The sequence below is a fragment of the Triticum urartu genome, chromosome 6A (assembly GCF_056163025.1).
Source record: "Triticum urartu cultivar PI428250 chromosome 6A, HENAU_Tu73, whole genome shotgun sequence".
NCBI lineage: Eukaryota > Viridiplantae > Streptophyta > Magnoliopsida > Poales > Poaceae > Triticum > Triticum urartu.
In genome coordinates, this window is record NC_141878.1 from 394279000 (window position 1) to 394295110 (window position 16111).

Genomic DNA, 16111 nt, shown 5'->3' on the forward strand with positions numbered 1-16111 from the left:
AGTCCTAGGGTTTCGAAGTAACAAGCGGCGCAATCCGGGTAATCTATCACAGACAAACAACAAGCATACAATAAGTACTCATCTAATGCACAGGTAAAACTCGAACAAGAGAACGAACTAGAAAGTTCAATTTAAGAACTCCGGTTGCAAAGAAAGAACGAACCAAACAAAGAAACGGAAAACAAACGGTGGAAGAAAACAACTTGGTTCTAGCAAGTTGAAACTAGGTCAAATTTTTATCGGGGAAAAAGCTTGTTCAAGTTGATTAGACGGAACGGCGGTTTCGATACGAAACTCCAGGCGCTTGAATCACCTGATTCCGATAAACGAGCGAAAAGAAAGACTAGAAAGAAGATCGGATCTAAGATCGCGATCGCGGAATAAATCCGACGAAAAGAAAAAGAAGAACGGTTAAACGAACGGGCATTTGTTAACCTAGAAGAATCCGGTGATCACGTTCGTTAGGACGAATGGTCCGTCGAACGGTCCAAAGACAACTAAATCGGAGAAGAAAACGAATCCGATCTAGGGTTTCGGAGAAGAAAAAAACCGAACGAAAAACCGATCTAGAAAACCGGAACGGTTTAGAGAAGAAAAGAATCGGAACAATTAGAAGAAAACGATCCGAGAAAAGAGATGCGGGGCAACCTCGGCGAGGTCTCCGGTGAGGGGCTCCGGCGGCGTGGGCGTGGGGCGGCGGCGGCGCGGGTGAGGCGGTGGCTTAGGGCGGCGCGCGGGTGAGGTGGTGCGGCGGCGCGGCGTGGGGTGGCAAGGTGCGGTGTGGAGGAGAGGGGCTTTGATTTGATGTTTAGAGGGGGGGGGGTGCTTGGGTATTTATATTGGGGAGGGGACGGGTTTACTTGGGGTAGAGGGCAAGGAATTAGACTAGGAATAGGAAAGAATATACGGAGTAGGACTAGGAATAACGAAACAGAGGAAAAAGGGGCAAGGGCTACCCTAGAATCCTAAAAGGATTCGTAGAGCAAGAGGCGGCGGCGCCGGCTCCCTGGCGCCTGGTGCTAGGCGCGCGGTGGCCTGGGGCGCGGGGGCCTTCGGCCCGGCTGGGCCTTGGCCTGGCCGGCCTGCTCCAGTTTTTTTTATATATAAACGGTTCAGTGCGCAGAGAAAAAAAAACAAAAAGAGATCTAAACGAACTCCGAAAAATCTAATGTAAATTTTTCCCGACTCCTAAAAATGAGCCGAACAAAATGAACTTTTCTCCGGACCTAAATGCAATTTTCGAAAACACGCATTTTTCCCTATCCAAATAAAATGCAAATAAAACTCCGGCAAACAAAAATTGATCTATTTATTAAATCTTCATTTTCCTAAATTTTGGGAAAGTCATATTATTCCCTCTCTCATATTTTGACACCGGAAAATTTATTGAAGATAAAACAAATAAATCAAACGATCCTCTTTTCAAAATTTGAGAAACTCTCAAATATGAAAATAATGAAATCTCCAACTCTCTCCGGAGGTCCTTGAGTTGCGTGGAATTTCTAGGATCGGCCAAGATGCAAGAAAATATGTTATGCATGATGATCTAGTGTATAACATTCCAAATTGAAAATTTGGGATGTTACAACAACCAGCACAACTATCTAGGAAGTCCCTAGAAGCATCGGTTAGTCCATTATAAAAGATATCAAGTATTTCATTTTTCTTAAGAGGATGATCAGGCAAAGCATTAATTAACTAGCAAAGCCTCCCCCAAGCTTGTGGGAGACTCTCTTCTTTAGTTTGCACAAATTTAAATATTTCCTGTAAGGCAGCTTGTTTCATATGAGTAGTAAAATATTTTTCAGAGAAGTAATAAACCATATCCTGGGGACTACGCACACAACCAGGAGAAAGAGTATTGTACCAAGCTTTAGCATAACCCTTTAATGAGAAAGGAAATAATTTGAGAATAAAGTAATAGAGAGTTTTCTCATCATGAGTAAAAAAGGTGGCTATATCGTTCAACTTAGTAAGATGTGCCACAACAGTTTCAGTTTCATAACCATGGAAAGGATCAGATTCAACCAAAGTAATTAACTCTGGGTCGACAGGGAATTCATAATCCTTGTCATCAATAAAGATAGGTGAAGTAGCAAACTTAGGATCACATTTCATTCTAGCATTCAGAGATTTTTCTTTATACTTGTGTAATAATTTCTCTAGATCATCTCTACCATTACAAGCAAGAATATCTCTAGTTGCTTCTTCACTCATAACATAACCTTCTGGTACCTTAGGCAATTCATATCTAGGAAGGCTAGTTCTAGTAGGTGTTTCAGGAGTTTCAGTTTCAAGCTCATCATCCTCAGATTCAACAACATCATGTTGTATAACTCTAGCAATTTGTTTATCAAGAAATTCACCAAGTGGCACATCATCATTATCATGCGAGGTACTAGCATCATTCATAGTAGAAGTAGCATCATCAATAACTTGCGACATATTAGAATTGATAGCATGTGGGGGTGTAGCAAGTTTACTCATAATAGAAGGTGAATCTAAAGCAGAACTGGATGGCAGTTCCTTACCTCCCCTAGTCTTAGAGGCATAAATCTTAGTCTTTGGATCCTTCAGATTCTTCATAGTGATAATATGATAATAATCCCAAGTGGCTCGACAAATATAGCTATGCTCCCCGGCAATGGCGCCAGAAAAAGGTCTTGATAACCCAGAAGTATAGGGGATCGCAACAGTTTTCGAGGGTAGAGTATTCAACCCAAATTTATAGATTCGACACAAGGGGAGCCAAAGAATATTTGAAGGTATTAGCAGCTGAGTTGTCAATTCAACCACACCTAGAGACTAATTATCTGTAACAAAGTGACCATTAGCAAAGTAGTTTGATAGTTTTTATAGTAGTATCGGCAACAATAGTAACAGTAACAGTGATAGCAATATTTTGTAGCAAGTGTAACAGGGATGATAGCAGTAGTAACTTAGCAGAAACAATATAAGATAAACTCGTAGGCATTGGATCGGTGACTTGTTGGATGATATTCATCATGAGACAGTTATAACCTAGGGTGATATGGAACTAGCTCCAGTTCATCGATATAATGTAGGCATGTATTCCGTAAATAGTCATACGTGCTTTATTAAAATAACTTGCATGACATCTTTTGTCCTACCCTCCTGTGGCAGCGGGGTCCATATTGGAAACTAAGGGATATTAAGGCCTCCTTTTAATACAGAACCGGAACAAAGCATTAACACATAGTGAATACATGAACTCCTCAAACTACGATCATCACCGGGAGTGGGCCTGGTTGTTGTCACTCCAGGGTTGCCAGATCATAACCGTAGTAGGTGACTATAACTTGCAAGATCAGATCTAAAACATGGATATAATGATGAATTCATAAACGGTTCAGATCTAAAATCATGGCACCCGGGCCCAAAGTGATAAGCATTAAGCATGGCAAAGTCATAGCAACATCAATCTGAGAACATAGTGGATACTAGGGATCAGGCCCTAACAAAACTAACTCGATTACATGATGAATCTCATCCAACTCTTCACCGACCAGCGAGCCTACGAAGGAATTACTCACTCCCAGTGGGGAGCATCATGGAATTGGCGATGGAGAAGGGTTGTTGATGACGAAGAACGAAGACCCCCCTCTTCGGAGCCCCAAACGGACTCCAGGTCTGCCCTCCCGAGGAAGAACATGGCCTGGCGGCGGTTCCGTCTCGTGGATCGCGATAATTCTTTCTCCCTGATTTTTTCTGGAAATATGTGAATTTATAGTATCAGGGAGGGTCATCAGTGGGGCCACCAGGTGGGTACAACCCACCTGGGCGCGCCAGGAGAGGGGGACGCGCCCTGGTGGGTTGTGCCCACCCAGGGGCCCCTCTCCGGTGGGTCTTGGCTCCAGAAATTCTCATTATTGGTATAAAAATCCTCAAAAGGTTTCGTTCCATTCTGAGAACTTTTATTTCTGCACAAAACCAACACCATGGTAGTTCAGCTGAAAACAGCGTCAGTCCGGGGTTAGTTTCATTCAAATCATGCAAATTAGAGTCCAAAACAAGAGGAAAAAGTGTGAGAAAAAGTAGATACGTTGGAGACGTATCAGGCCCATCGCCCATTGCACTCCGGATCGTTGTGTGCAGGGTGGATACCAGCACCACCTCGGATGGCCAGCACGATCCGACTGTGCCACAATGCTGAACTGGATGTCTGACAAAGCTTCGGCTGATACTACGACATCGAGGCCCATAACTATTCTCGCGTGGTGGTTAGTACGTAAAGGCCAGAGGCCAACTCAGAACAAATACCCAAATCTGTTAGTGCATTGGGGGCTTGCGGAGACAAGAAGAGACTCATGATAATGTGACCCCATTGCCCCATCTCGTGGACTTACGGCAAGGGCCTAGAATGCCCGGCCGTGCCACATAGGAAACCTGCGGGTGCTCTACGGGCCCGCCCAACTTTCACATCAACTCGCGGGTACCCCTCAGGGCCAACCCGACTTCAACAATGGTCTCAAGTAAAGTCAAGGTAACCGTGTGTCCAAACATCAAGGGGAAAACCCAAGGAATCAACCTCGATGGATTCCACTCGATGTAATCATCAAGGTGAACATATGAGGAACCACCCTCGAGGTTCACACTTGAGGTGTTGCACGACAGAGCCGTATCAGGAATGGTGAAGGAGGAACCACCCTCATTGACCATGACCGAATAGCTACACTACAGAATTATCATCAGGAGTGCGTTATGAGGTATCACCCTCGGCACTCGATAGTAGCTCTGCAGAGTCAAGCAACAAAAGAGGCGTGATGTGATGTGAGGTGTCGGGCTCTGGTAGTCGATCACGTTGATTGAGTCGTCGATGATGAAGCAGGGGCAACAAGGACAAGGTGGGGGTCACCGATGGATCACTAACCAACCTATACTAAGCAGTTTAGAATAAGCAGGTATGGTACAATGAGCAGGTTACAAAAGTAGGCTATGCATCAGAATAGGAGCAAAGAATAACGGTAGCAAAATATAATGCAAGCATGAGAGAATGGAATGGGCGATATCGGGATGAGTAAAGGAGGGGCTTGCCTGGAAGCTCCGCTAAAAGGGAAGAAGGGTCGTCGTCGACGTAGTCGATCACAACAGCATCGGCAATGGCCTCGGGGTCTACCGGAGAGAGGAGGGGGAAGAAACAGTAAATACAGAGCAAACAGATGCAATACTATGCATGACAAGACAAAAGGCAACACTAGGAATGTTCTAACGCGGATGCTACACGATACCGGCGAAGGGGATAACATCCGGGAAAGTTTTCCCGAACTTTGGCATTTTCGGGCAGATGGAACGAAGGGGGACGATTGCATGTTCGCTATGATAGGAACGTGTGGCGGACGAATAGAGAGCGTATCCGGATTCGTCTCGTCGTTCTGAGCAACTTTCATGTATAAAACTTGTTCATCCGAGTTACGGATTATTTGATATAAATTTTCAAAGTTTTTAAAATAAATTTGGAATTAACAGATTTATTTAAAAGGAAAACATTTATGACGCCATCATGACATCAGCATGACGTCAGCAGTCAACAGGGCTGTTGACTGGGTCAAACTAACTAAACTATCAGTTTTAATTTAACTAATCTAGTTAATTAGGTTAACTAATCCAAATTAATTAAGTTAATTAAGTAATTTATTAATTTAATTATTATTATTTTTTTATCTTATTCACGGGCTGGCCCGGCATGTCATACACACAGGGGCTACCGGGGTGGGCTAACAGGTGCGCGGGGCGGGCATGCGGCCACGGGCCCGAGCATGCTCGGCCAGGCGAGCAGAGCGTAGCGGCGGGCCGAGGTGGCCTGGCTTGGCCCCGGCGAGGGCGGTCGTCGGCGGAGCAGCGGCGGAGAGCCCAGGAGGGGCACGACAGCGAGGAGGCGGGTGCGCGTCCAGGGGCGGCGCGAGCGGGCGGTGGCGAGCGGGGTGAGGACGGCGGGGCGCCGGCGGGCTGGAGGGGAGGCCGCGGGGCGAGCAGGGGGAGGAGCGCGGGTGCGTGCGCGGTGGCCAGCGTGAGGTTGAGGAGTAGCGGCAGCAGCAGCTGCAGCTACACTGACGGGAGCCAGACACAATAGAGCGGGCAACAACGGCAACTGCTGGAGACAGGAGCGCCGTAGCAACAACAGTCAAGGAAGCAGGCAAGCGCGCGCCGCGGGGCAGCACCACGCGAGCAGCAGGCGGGGTGCGTGCCAGCGGGCGCGGAAGCAAGCCGAGGAGGAGGGCCGCGGGCGCATGCACAGTGTGCGGTCAGCGGGCTACACCGGATGGTGTCGAAGGGCGGCGGGCGCGGTCGGGCATGGTGACAGGGGGCACGGTATGATAAACCAAGGGTATAGGCGGCTCCTCCGCGAGGCCCTGAACACGACGCGGGGTTCGGTGGAGCTCGTGGGCGTCGGTAGCAACAACGAGAAGCTCAGCGGCGGTGGCGAGGTTCGGCAACGGCGAAGGAAACGGAGCTACGGACGCGCGTGGAAAACGGGAAGAGAGGGGGGCACCGCGGGCTCACCATGGTCCTATAGGTGTGCGTGAGTGGGCTTGGGGAGGGCTTGAGGTTGCCGGATTTGGCGTCGGCGGCCGGTGGAGCAGAGGAGGAAGGAGGGCTCGGGGCGGCGTCACGGGGCGCCCGGGTCCTTGTAGCTCGTCGTAGAGGAAGAAGAGGACGAGGTGGGGCCCGTGGGCAACCTGGCGCTCGAGGTGGTTGGTGGCCACAGGATCGATGATGATGCAACGATGGAGGAGCTCGGGCGGGTGCAGGTGCGAGAGCGACGGCGCGTGGAGGGAGAAAGGAGGCTAGGGTCAGGTCAAGTGGTGTGCGCCGGGGTTTTGTAGGTGAGGGGAGGCCATGGATGCCCGGCACGTGGTCGATCCACGGCGTGGACGGGCGCACGACGGCCACCCAGCCCCCTGTGAACAGAGGAAGGAGAAATAGGGGGAGTTGGGATTGGTCGTGTACTGTAGAAGTGGGCTAAAGTGCATAGTGTAGGTTTGTCTCCCCCTTTTTTATAATTTCTTTTCTGTTTTATATTTCTGCCGCTGTTTGGCATTTAGTTGGGACACCAAATGCTTTTTTCTTTGAACAAAATTTGGCACATAATTTTAACACAACACCTTGAGATGGCACACAAAGTTTGGGGTCAAAAGGAGTCGCCTAACAATTTTTTAGAAATCAAAATGCCAATTTAATTGCTACTGAACTACCAAATTAAATCCCACGGGCATTTTGGGAATTCAAATGAGGTTGGTTTCAACATAAAAATGATCAGGGAATTTATAGAATATTGTGAACATTTTAGTTTTCACATTTAAAAACTTTTATTTTTGACTTTGTTTTAGATTTGAATTTGAACCTATTTCGAACCAACACGAGTTTAAGAATAGTAATCATGGTGACATGGCACCATTAGAAGGGTATTACTGTAGCTTAATTATCTGGGCGTCACACTGAATCTGCTTCAAATCTGGCAGATCGTGGCATTGTCGCTGTCACTGCCCGGGGTCATCTTCCTCCATGGCGGTCGGCTCCTCCGGGAAGGGCGAGCTCATCCACGCCTCCTCATGGAAGCGGTGATGATGGGAGAGGAGTATCAGCAGCACATGGTGATCCTCCTTGAGTAGTTGCACATGAGTCGTTGTCCAGCGCCACCCTCGCTGTCGCACAACAGGGTCAAAGCACACCATGCATCACTGCCTCGCCACCGCGTCAAGGAGCAGAAGTCGGCATCGCCGCCTCTCCGGCACGTCAAGCAAGAGCCTCCTTCCCCCGGCGCAAACCGTGGAGTCCAAATCAGGCTCGCATGAAAGAGCAACCAGTGTCGCCGCCGCCCAGCCGGTACGCCTGCATTCACTGGCCGGCACGGCGCATCGTCTGGTGTGTCAAAGTCGTGAAGGGGGAGTGTAGTTGTATCTAGTGCCCCTTAGTGATTTTGGTGTACTGAAGACATATAGGTTAAGGAACTAATGTGTTTGTGAGTGTACACAGGTTCTAAGTCTACGAGGAGTTTGATATTTACGATGAACGTCGACCCCTAAAAATGAATGTTTTCTGAAGACCTTGGTTTTCTTGAAGCCTTTGAAAATGAGGAAATTGGTGTGACCTTGAAGACTTTGATATTGATGTGAGGATTACGAGACGTGAAGACTTTTGTTTTCGTAGTTTCATTTTCTCTTTCTTGAGTAATAGGAAACACCATACTGTTAAAGGGGGTCGAGGTAAAACAAAGGAAAAGTTTCCAAGTGATGGTCATCTCAAATCCTACCCCTACCCAATCATTTCAAGTGAAGCCATTGAAAATCTTATACAGTTCAGTCAATTTCTTCAGTGATAGAGACAAAATTCTTCTGTTCTCCACAGTGCATCTAGTGCCCCTTAGTGATTTTGGTGTATTGAAGACTTATAGGTTAAGGGACTAATGTGTTTGTGAGTGTACACCGGTTCTATAAGTCTATGAGGAGTTTGATATTTACGATGAATGTCGACCCCTAAAAATGAATGTCTTCAGTTGAAGACCTTGGTTTTCTTGAAGACTTTGAAAATGAGAAAATTGGTGTGACCTTGAAGACTTTGATATTGATGCGAGGATTATGAAGCGTGAAGACTTTTGTTTTCGTACTTTCATTTTCTCTTTCTTGAGTCCTCAAAACACGGTACTGTTAAAGGGGGTCGAGGTAAAACTAAGGAAAAGTTTCGAAGTGATCATCATCTCAAATCCTACACCTACCCAATCCTTTCAAGTGAAGCCATTGGAAATCACATACAGTTCAGTCAATTTCTTCAGTGACAGAGACGAAGTTCTTCTGTTCTCCGAGGAATTTGTTCTGACTGAGGAGTTAGGAATTCTCTAGTGCGGATTGCCTACAAGTGAGGAACATGATAGCCTTGAGGAATTTGAGAGCTCAAATTTCCGACCGTTGCTTTGCTATGCGCCAGCTGTCTCAAAATATTTTATCCACCTAACGGTCATATCATTGAAGGGCATTTATGTCTTATCATGTCGGGCTGCTCCCGGGCTATAAATAGCCGCCCCCTACAACCACTAGTTGGTTGGCTGCTCCGAGAGAAACTGACACTTGCCATTGAGAGCATCCCAGCCTCCGAGGACTTTGAGCAAAAATCATCAAGTGAGAAAAAACCCAGACCCAAACACCTACAACACAAAGTGATTGAGCATTGCTGAAGAGATTGTTCCTGTGTGGAACCAACGCGTGTTACCTTTGAGGACTATGCATCCTCCAGACAGTTAGGCGTCATGGTCTAGAGCATCCAAGAGGAATTGTGGATCGCCGAGTGACCGAGTCTGTGATGGTTTGGAAGTCACCTAAAGACTTACCATGAGTGATTGGGCGAGGTCTGTGTGACCTTAGCTCAAGGAAAATATGGTGAGGACTGTGTGTCCTCAGGTTTAAATACCTAGCCGCTCCAACCAGACGTGCAACCGTCACAACAGTTGGAACTGGTCTACCAAATCGTTGTCTTCACCGAGCTACTGGTTCTATTTCCTCAACCCTCTCATTTCTTCATTCATATGTTGATGAAATTGACTGTGACTGTTTGAAGACTTTGGCTGAAGACTTTCTCAATTTCCTCAATCCTATTTCTTCAGTCATCTTATCTTCAACCTGCTTATCCTATTTACACGCTACCTGTACCCCGTGCTTATTTCATATCATCATGATGACTGTGTTACTGCCATGTTATACTTGCACCTGAGTACTTATTCCGCTGCTTGTAGTTCATCACTTAGGAAATTCCTCACTTAGAACTAGGAATTTCCTCAGTGTCGAATTCATAAAAATTGCCTTTTCACCCTCCTTCTAGTCGATATAACGCACTTTCGGGGAGGTGCCCCAAACTTATTAACATGACATCTAGTTTAAAATATTTTGAGGCGAGAAACACAACAGTGAAAATGGTTCGTGATTTGGACGCATGGTTCAAAAGATAAAACGTTTTGGAAAATGAATCTAGGAAAAGAGCACAAAAATCTCTTGTTGTGACAAGTGTCGCACATGCAACGCGACATTTGTCACCACAATAAGCACATGTTGTCCTGCTACAAATGATGCAGAAACAAGGTTTTTTCTTCCAAATTCTGAAGAAAGAATACCTAAACTTTTGCAACATTTTATGTAAACAAACCAACAAATTAGGTACACTCGCTACATTTTGGTGTTTGGAAAAACAGAAAAATATGTCATTGACTTTCGGAGGCATATTGTATGAGCATATTTGCAACATTCAGGAACTTAATACATTCGTCCCATTCAGATGAACATAACTCGAAATACACTTAACCAGAGGTATAAAAAGAAACAAAGTATAACTGGACATACAAAAACCTTGTAAAGGAACAACTTTTGTCCCGTATACCAATATAATTTTCACCGTGTTTACTAAGATATGCAAAAAAGGGGGGAATCTCATCGACAGTCTCGTGGAAGATCAGAACTATTTGTGCACAGCTTGTTTCCCGAGGAGATGAAACATCATAATGAGACCCATGATACAATGGATTTTGATGGTAGATCAATTATAAAACAACGCTCAAGTTTCCCAGAGTTACTGAAATGAACTGAAGCAATTTCAATTATAAGCCATGGTGTATTACCAATAAGGCAACAGACCATCAAATTAATTACCTTAGGATACCGACTGATATCTGTTCTAGATTGTTATAGAAAAGTTCGAAATGATTTAGAAAGGAGTTTGATAGTCCATGTTTTTGCAGTTAGATCAGTGAGAACTGTACCACGGTAGCTTGAAGTTGTCTCTCCAGCGAGTTTGCTTGGAACAACTTGCAGATATCTTGTTCAGGCGTTCAATTATATCCGAGAACGTTGGCCTGCCGGAAGGTGTTGGATCCCAGCACTCTTGTATTAGCCTGTGATATGCAAACAACTACTATGAGTAGCAGATAGCGAAATTAAGCAAGGACGACCTGCCTACGAGCAAACAATCAGTGATGGTTGTGGCTGGACAATGCAGGGAAACTTGGATACGTGAAAGCAGAGCTCCTTGAGAAATTATTAATACAGTATTATATAGACATGTATGAATAGAATGCAAAAGCTACTCACAAACATATGACTACAAGTAAAGAGGGATATGAACGGGGCACGACATAAGATTCACTTACTCTTTCACACCCTCGAGATATGATTTGGGTTTATTCTTGAATAATGGTCTCAAACCCTCTGAACAAATCAGCTTGGCCGCTTCCTCTTGTGGCTTTGGGTGAAATGCAGGAGATCCTTTAATCATCTGAACAATAAATATAAGATAATGTACGCATGCGATGCTTAGCTAAAAATATGTGCTCATTTGAATTACGTACTGGCGACAGCTGCAACAAACAGTTAGTGTGAATTCATTGGCTCTTCCAAATTAAGAAGTGTGATAGATTACATACCTCATAAAGAATGAGACCGAATGCAAATGTATCCACACTTCTGTCAAATGCTTCGTTTCTGTACATTTCAGGAGCAATGTATACACCTACGCACATGAACATATTTAATAGTAGTAGTTATAAGTCATAACTGAGGGCACTAGTACTAATTTGAAATGGTCACTGGTATAGAACCATTACATAGAAAGAATATATGATGCAGCATGCTATCATTAAATAGGTAAATGTAACGTACTGTCAAAATTTGACACTGGCTAAACCATCTGTAGTTTATCTTGGGAGACTTTTGTCAGATCAAGTGATCCAAAGCCTGCCACCTTAAGTTTTCCTTCATCATCCCGCACAATATTTCCGAAACCTTACAAAAGTATCATAACAGACAGTCCACATAGAATAAACCACTTGAATTTAGTACAGTGCACTGGTTTAGTGACGAAATATATTTGGATCAACTTACTTTGGTGACAGATCACCGTGGATGATTGGCTCTGTCTTGCACTCGATGACAAAGGGGAAGAAATTTGAGTTAGTCTTCAAGCTGGTCTTATATATGGGTTGTTTTTTGTTAAGTTATAACTCTCGCTCTTCTAAAGTGTTTGTTGATCGAGTTGTAAACTGAAGTCCTATGGTGCTCTGATACTTTTGAACTGCTTTCTGCATGCTTATTTCCTCAAGTACCTTAATGCACGCATGCTAAATTTCGCCAGACACCATATCTCATCATGCATTTTAAATTCTTCATACTATATGTCAAATGTGTGTAAGAATTACAAGATATAGGGGGAGATCTCCATGATATTACTCTACATTGTGCATTTGCAATCCAAAGCAAATTCCTCAAATATGCACATCTTCGGGGGGAGTTCTTCTATATCTTGCAATCAAATTCCTCAATATTAGTATTTACACTTCATATAATTATCCCCGTTGAAAACTTAACACATTTGTTATCTATCACCAAAAGGGGGAGATTGTAAGTGCATCTAGTGCCCCTTAGTGATTTTGGTGTATTGAAGACTTATAGGTTAAGGGACTAATGTGTTTGTGAGTGTACACATGTTCTATAAGTCTATGAGGAGTTTGATATTTACGATGAATGTCGACCCCTAAAAATGAATGTCTTCAGTTGAAGACCTTGGTTTTCTTGAATACTTTGAAAATGAGAAAGTTGGTGTGACCTTGCAGACTTTGATATTGATGCGAGGATTATGAAGCGTGAAGACTTTTGTTTTCGTACTTTCATTTTCTCTTTCTTGAGTCATATGAAACACCGTACTGTTAAAGGGGTCCAGGTAAAACTAAGGAAAAGTTTTGAAGTGATCCTCATCTCAAATCCTACACCTACCCAATCCTTTCAAGTGAAGCCATTGGAAATCTCATATAGTTTAGTCAATTTGTTCAGTGACAGAGACGAAGTTCTTCTGTTCTCGAAGGAATTTGTTCTGACCGAGGAGCTAAGAATTCGCTAGTGTGGATTGCCTACAAGTGAGGAACATGATAGCCTTGAGGAATTTGAGAGCTCAAATTTCTGACCGTTGCTTTGCTATGCGCCAGTTGTCCCAAAATATCTTATCCACCTAACGGTCATATCATTGAAGGGCATTTATGTCTTATCATGTCGGGCTGCTCCCCGGCTATAAATAGCCGCACCCTACAACCACTAGTTGGTTGGCTGCTCCAAGAGAAACTGACACTTGTCATTGAGAGCTTCCCATCCTCCGAGGACTTTGAGCGAAAATCATCAAGTGAGGAAAAACCCAAACCCAAACACCTACAACCCAAAGTGATTGAGCATTACTGAAGAGACTATTCCTGTGTGGAACCGACGCTTGTTACCTTTGATGACTGTGCATCCTCCAGATGGTTAGGCGTCATGGTCTAGAGCATCCAAGAGGAATTGCGGATCGCCGAGTGACCGAGTCTGTGAAGGTTTGGAAGTCACCTGAAGACTTACCACGAGTGATTGGGTGAGGTCTATGTGACCTTAGCTCAAGGAGAATACGGTGAGGACTGTGTGTCCGGGACTATGTGTCCTCGGGTTTAAATACCTAGCCGTTCCAACCAGACGTACAACTGTCACAACAGTTGAAACTGCTCAACCAAATTGTTGTCTTCACAGAGCTACTGGTTCTATTTCCTCAACCCTTTCATTTCCTCATTCATACGTTGATGAAATTGATCATTACTGTTTGAAGACTTTGACTAAAGATTTTCTCAATTTCCTCATTCCTATTTCTTCATTCATCTTATCTTCAACCTTCTTATCATGTTTACACGCTGCCTGTACTCTGTGCTTATTTCATATCATCATGATGTCTGTGTTACTGCCATGTTATGCTTGCACCTGAGTACTTATTCCGCTGCTTGTAGTTCGTCACTTAGGAAATTCCTCGCTTAGAATTTCCTCAGTGTTGAGTTCATAAAAATCGCCTATTCACCCCCTCTAGTCAATATAACGCACTTTCAATTGGTATCAGAGTGGGGTACTCCCTTGTTCTGTGTGATTTTGGTTTAACCACCTGGAGTTTTAGTTATGTCGACAACAGGTATGAAGAAAGTGACATGCCCATTTTTAGCGGTCATGATTTGTTGGGGAACGTAGCAATAATTCAAAATGTTCCTACGTGTCACCAAGATCAATCTAGGAGATGCTAGCAATGAGGGAGAGGGAGCGCATCTTCATACCGTTGAAGATCGCTAAGCGGAAGCGTTACAAGGAACTCAGATGGTAGAGTCGTACTCACGGCGGTTCATATCGCGGAAGATCCAATCTAGCGCCGAACGGACGGCGCCTCCGCGTTCAACACACGTATAGCCCGGGGACATCTTCTCCTTCTTCATCTAGCAAGGGGAGAGGAGAAGTTGAGGGAGAGCTCCGGCAACATGACGGCATGGTGGTGGAGCTTGCAGTTCTCCGGCAGGGCTTCGCCCAGCACTACGGAGGAGGAGGTGTTGGAGAGGGGGAGGGATGCGCCAGGGAAGGGGTGCGGCTGCCCTCCCACCCCCTCTATTTATAGGGTGAAGGGAGAGGGGGTCGGCCCCCCTAGATGCATCTAGAGGAGGGGGCAAGGGGGGACTTGCCGCCCAAGTTAGGTGGGAGGCGCCCCACCCCCTAGGGTTTTCAACCCAAGGAGTCTTGGGCCCTTGGGCGGGGGCACACCAGCCCACCAGGGGCTGGTTCCTACCGTTGTTCCGCCCACCGGGGCAGGTGGCTTGATACGTCTCCAACGTATCTATAATTTTTGATTGTTCCATGCTATTATATTACCTGTTTTGGATGTTTAATGGGCTTTAATATACCTTTTTATATTATTTTTGGGACTAACCTACTAACCAAAGGCTAGTGCAAATTGCTGTTTTTTTTGCCTATTTCAGTGTTCCGCAGAAAAGGAATATCAAACGGAATGAACCTTCGGGAGAGTTATTTTTGGAACGGACGCAATCCAGGAGACGAGGTGGCCACGAGGTAGGAGGGCGCGCCCAAGGGGGGTAGGCGTGCCCCCCACCCTTGTGGGCCCCTCGTGGCTCCGCCGACCTACTTCTTTCGCCTATATATACTCATATACCCCGAAAACATCCGAGAGGACCACGAAACCCTATTTCCACCGCCGCAACCTTCTGTACCCATGAGATCCCATCTTGGGGCCTTTTCTAGCGCTCCACCGGAGGGGGAATTGATCACAAAGGGCTTCTACATCAACACCATAGCCTCTTCGATGATGTGTGAGTAGTTTACCATAGACCTTCAGGTCCATAGTTATTAGCTAGATGGCTTCTTCTCTCTCTTTGGATCTCAATACAAAGTTCTCCTCGATTCTCTTGGAGATCTATTCAATGTAATTCTTTTTGCGGTGTGTTTGTCGAGATCCAATGAATTGTGGGTTTATGATCAAGATTATCTATGAACAATATTTGATTCTTCTCTGAATTCTTTTATGCATGATTTAATATCTTTGCAAGTCTCTTCGAATTATCAGTTTGGTTTGGCCTACTAGATTGATCTTTCTTGCAATGGGAGAATTGCTTAGCTTTGGGTTCAATCTTGCGGTGTCCTTTCCCAGTGACAGCAGGGGCATCAAGGCACGTATTGTATTGTTGCCATTGAGGATAAAAATATGGGGTTTATATCATATTGCTTGAGTTTATCCCTCTACATCATGTCATCTTGCCTAATGCGTTACTCTATCCTTATGAACTTAATACTCTAGATGCATGCTAGATAGCAGTCGATGTGTGGAGTAATAGTAGTAAATGCAGAATCGTTTCGGTCTTCTTGTCGTGGACGTGATGCCTATATACATGATCATGCCTAGATATTCTCATAACTATGCGCTTTTCTATCAATTGCCCGACAGTAATTTGTTCACCCACCATAGAATTTGCTATCTTGAGAGAAGCCACTAGTGAAACCAATGGCCCCCAGGTCTATTTTCCATCATATTATTCTCCTATCTACTTGCTATTTCTATCTTTGTTTATTTTGCAATCTTTATTTTCCAATCTGTACAATAAAAATACCAAAAATATTTATCTTATTATCTATATGAGATCTCACTTTTCCAAGTGGTCGTGAAGGGATTGACAACCCCTTTATCGCGTTGGTTGCAAGGTTCTTATTTGTTTGTGCAGGTACGAGGGACTTGCGTGTAGTCTCCTACTGGATTGATACCTTGGTTCTCAAAAACTGAG

General features: G+C 44.8%; 1 pseudogene across 1 annotated transcript; it reads right to left on the reverse strand.

Annotated features, from left to right (window-relative positions):
* Positions 1-10244: 10244 nt before the first annotated feature.
* LOC147965375 (integrin-linked protein kinase 1-like) lies at positions 10245-12114 on the reverse strand (annotated as a pseudogene). The gene is made up of 7 exons (XR_015609266.1): positions 12101-12114; positions 11880-11960; positions 11658-11773; positions 11423-11508; positions 11150-11274; positions 10762-10894; positions 10245-10482 (listed from the first exon to the last, which is right to left on the reverse strand). The product of XR_015609266.1 is annotated as an integrin-linked protein kinase 1-like (transcript).
* Positions 12115-16111: the final 3997 nt, after the last annotated feature.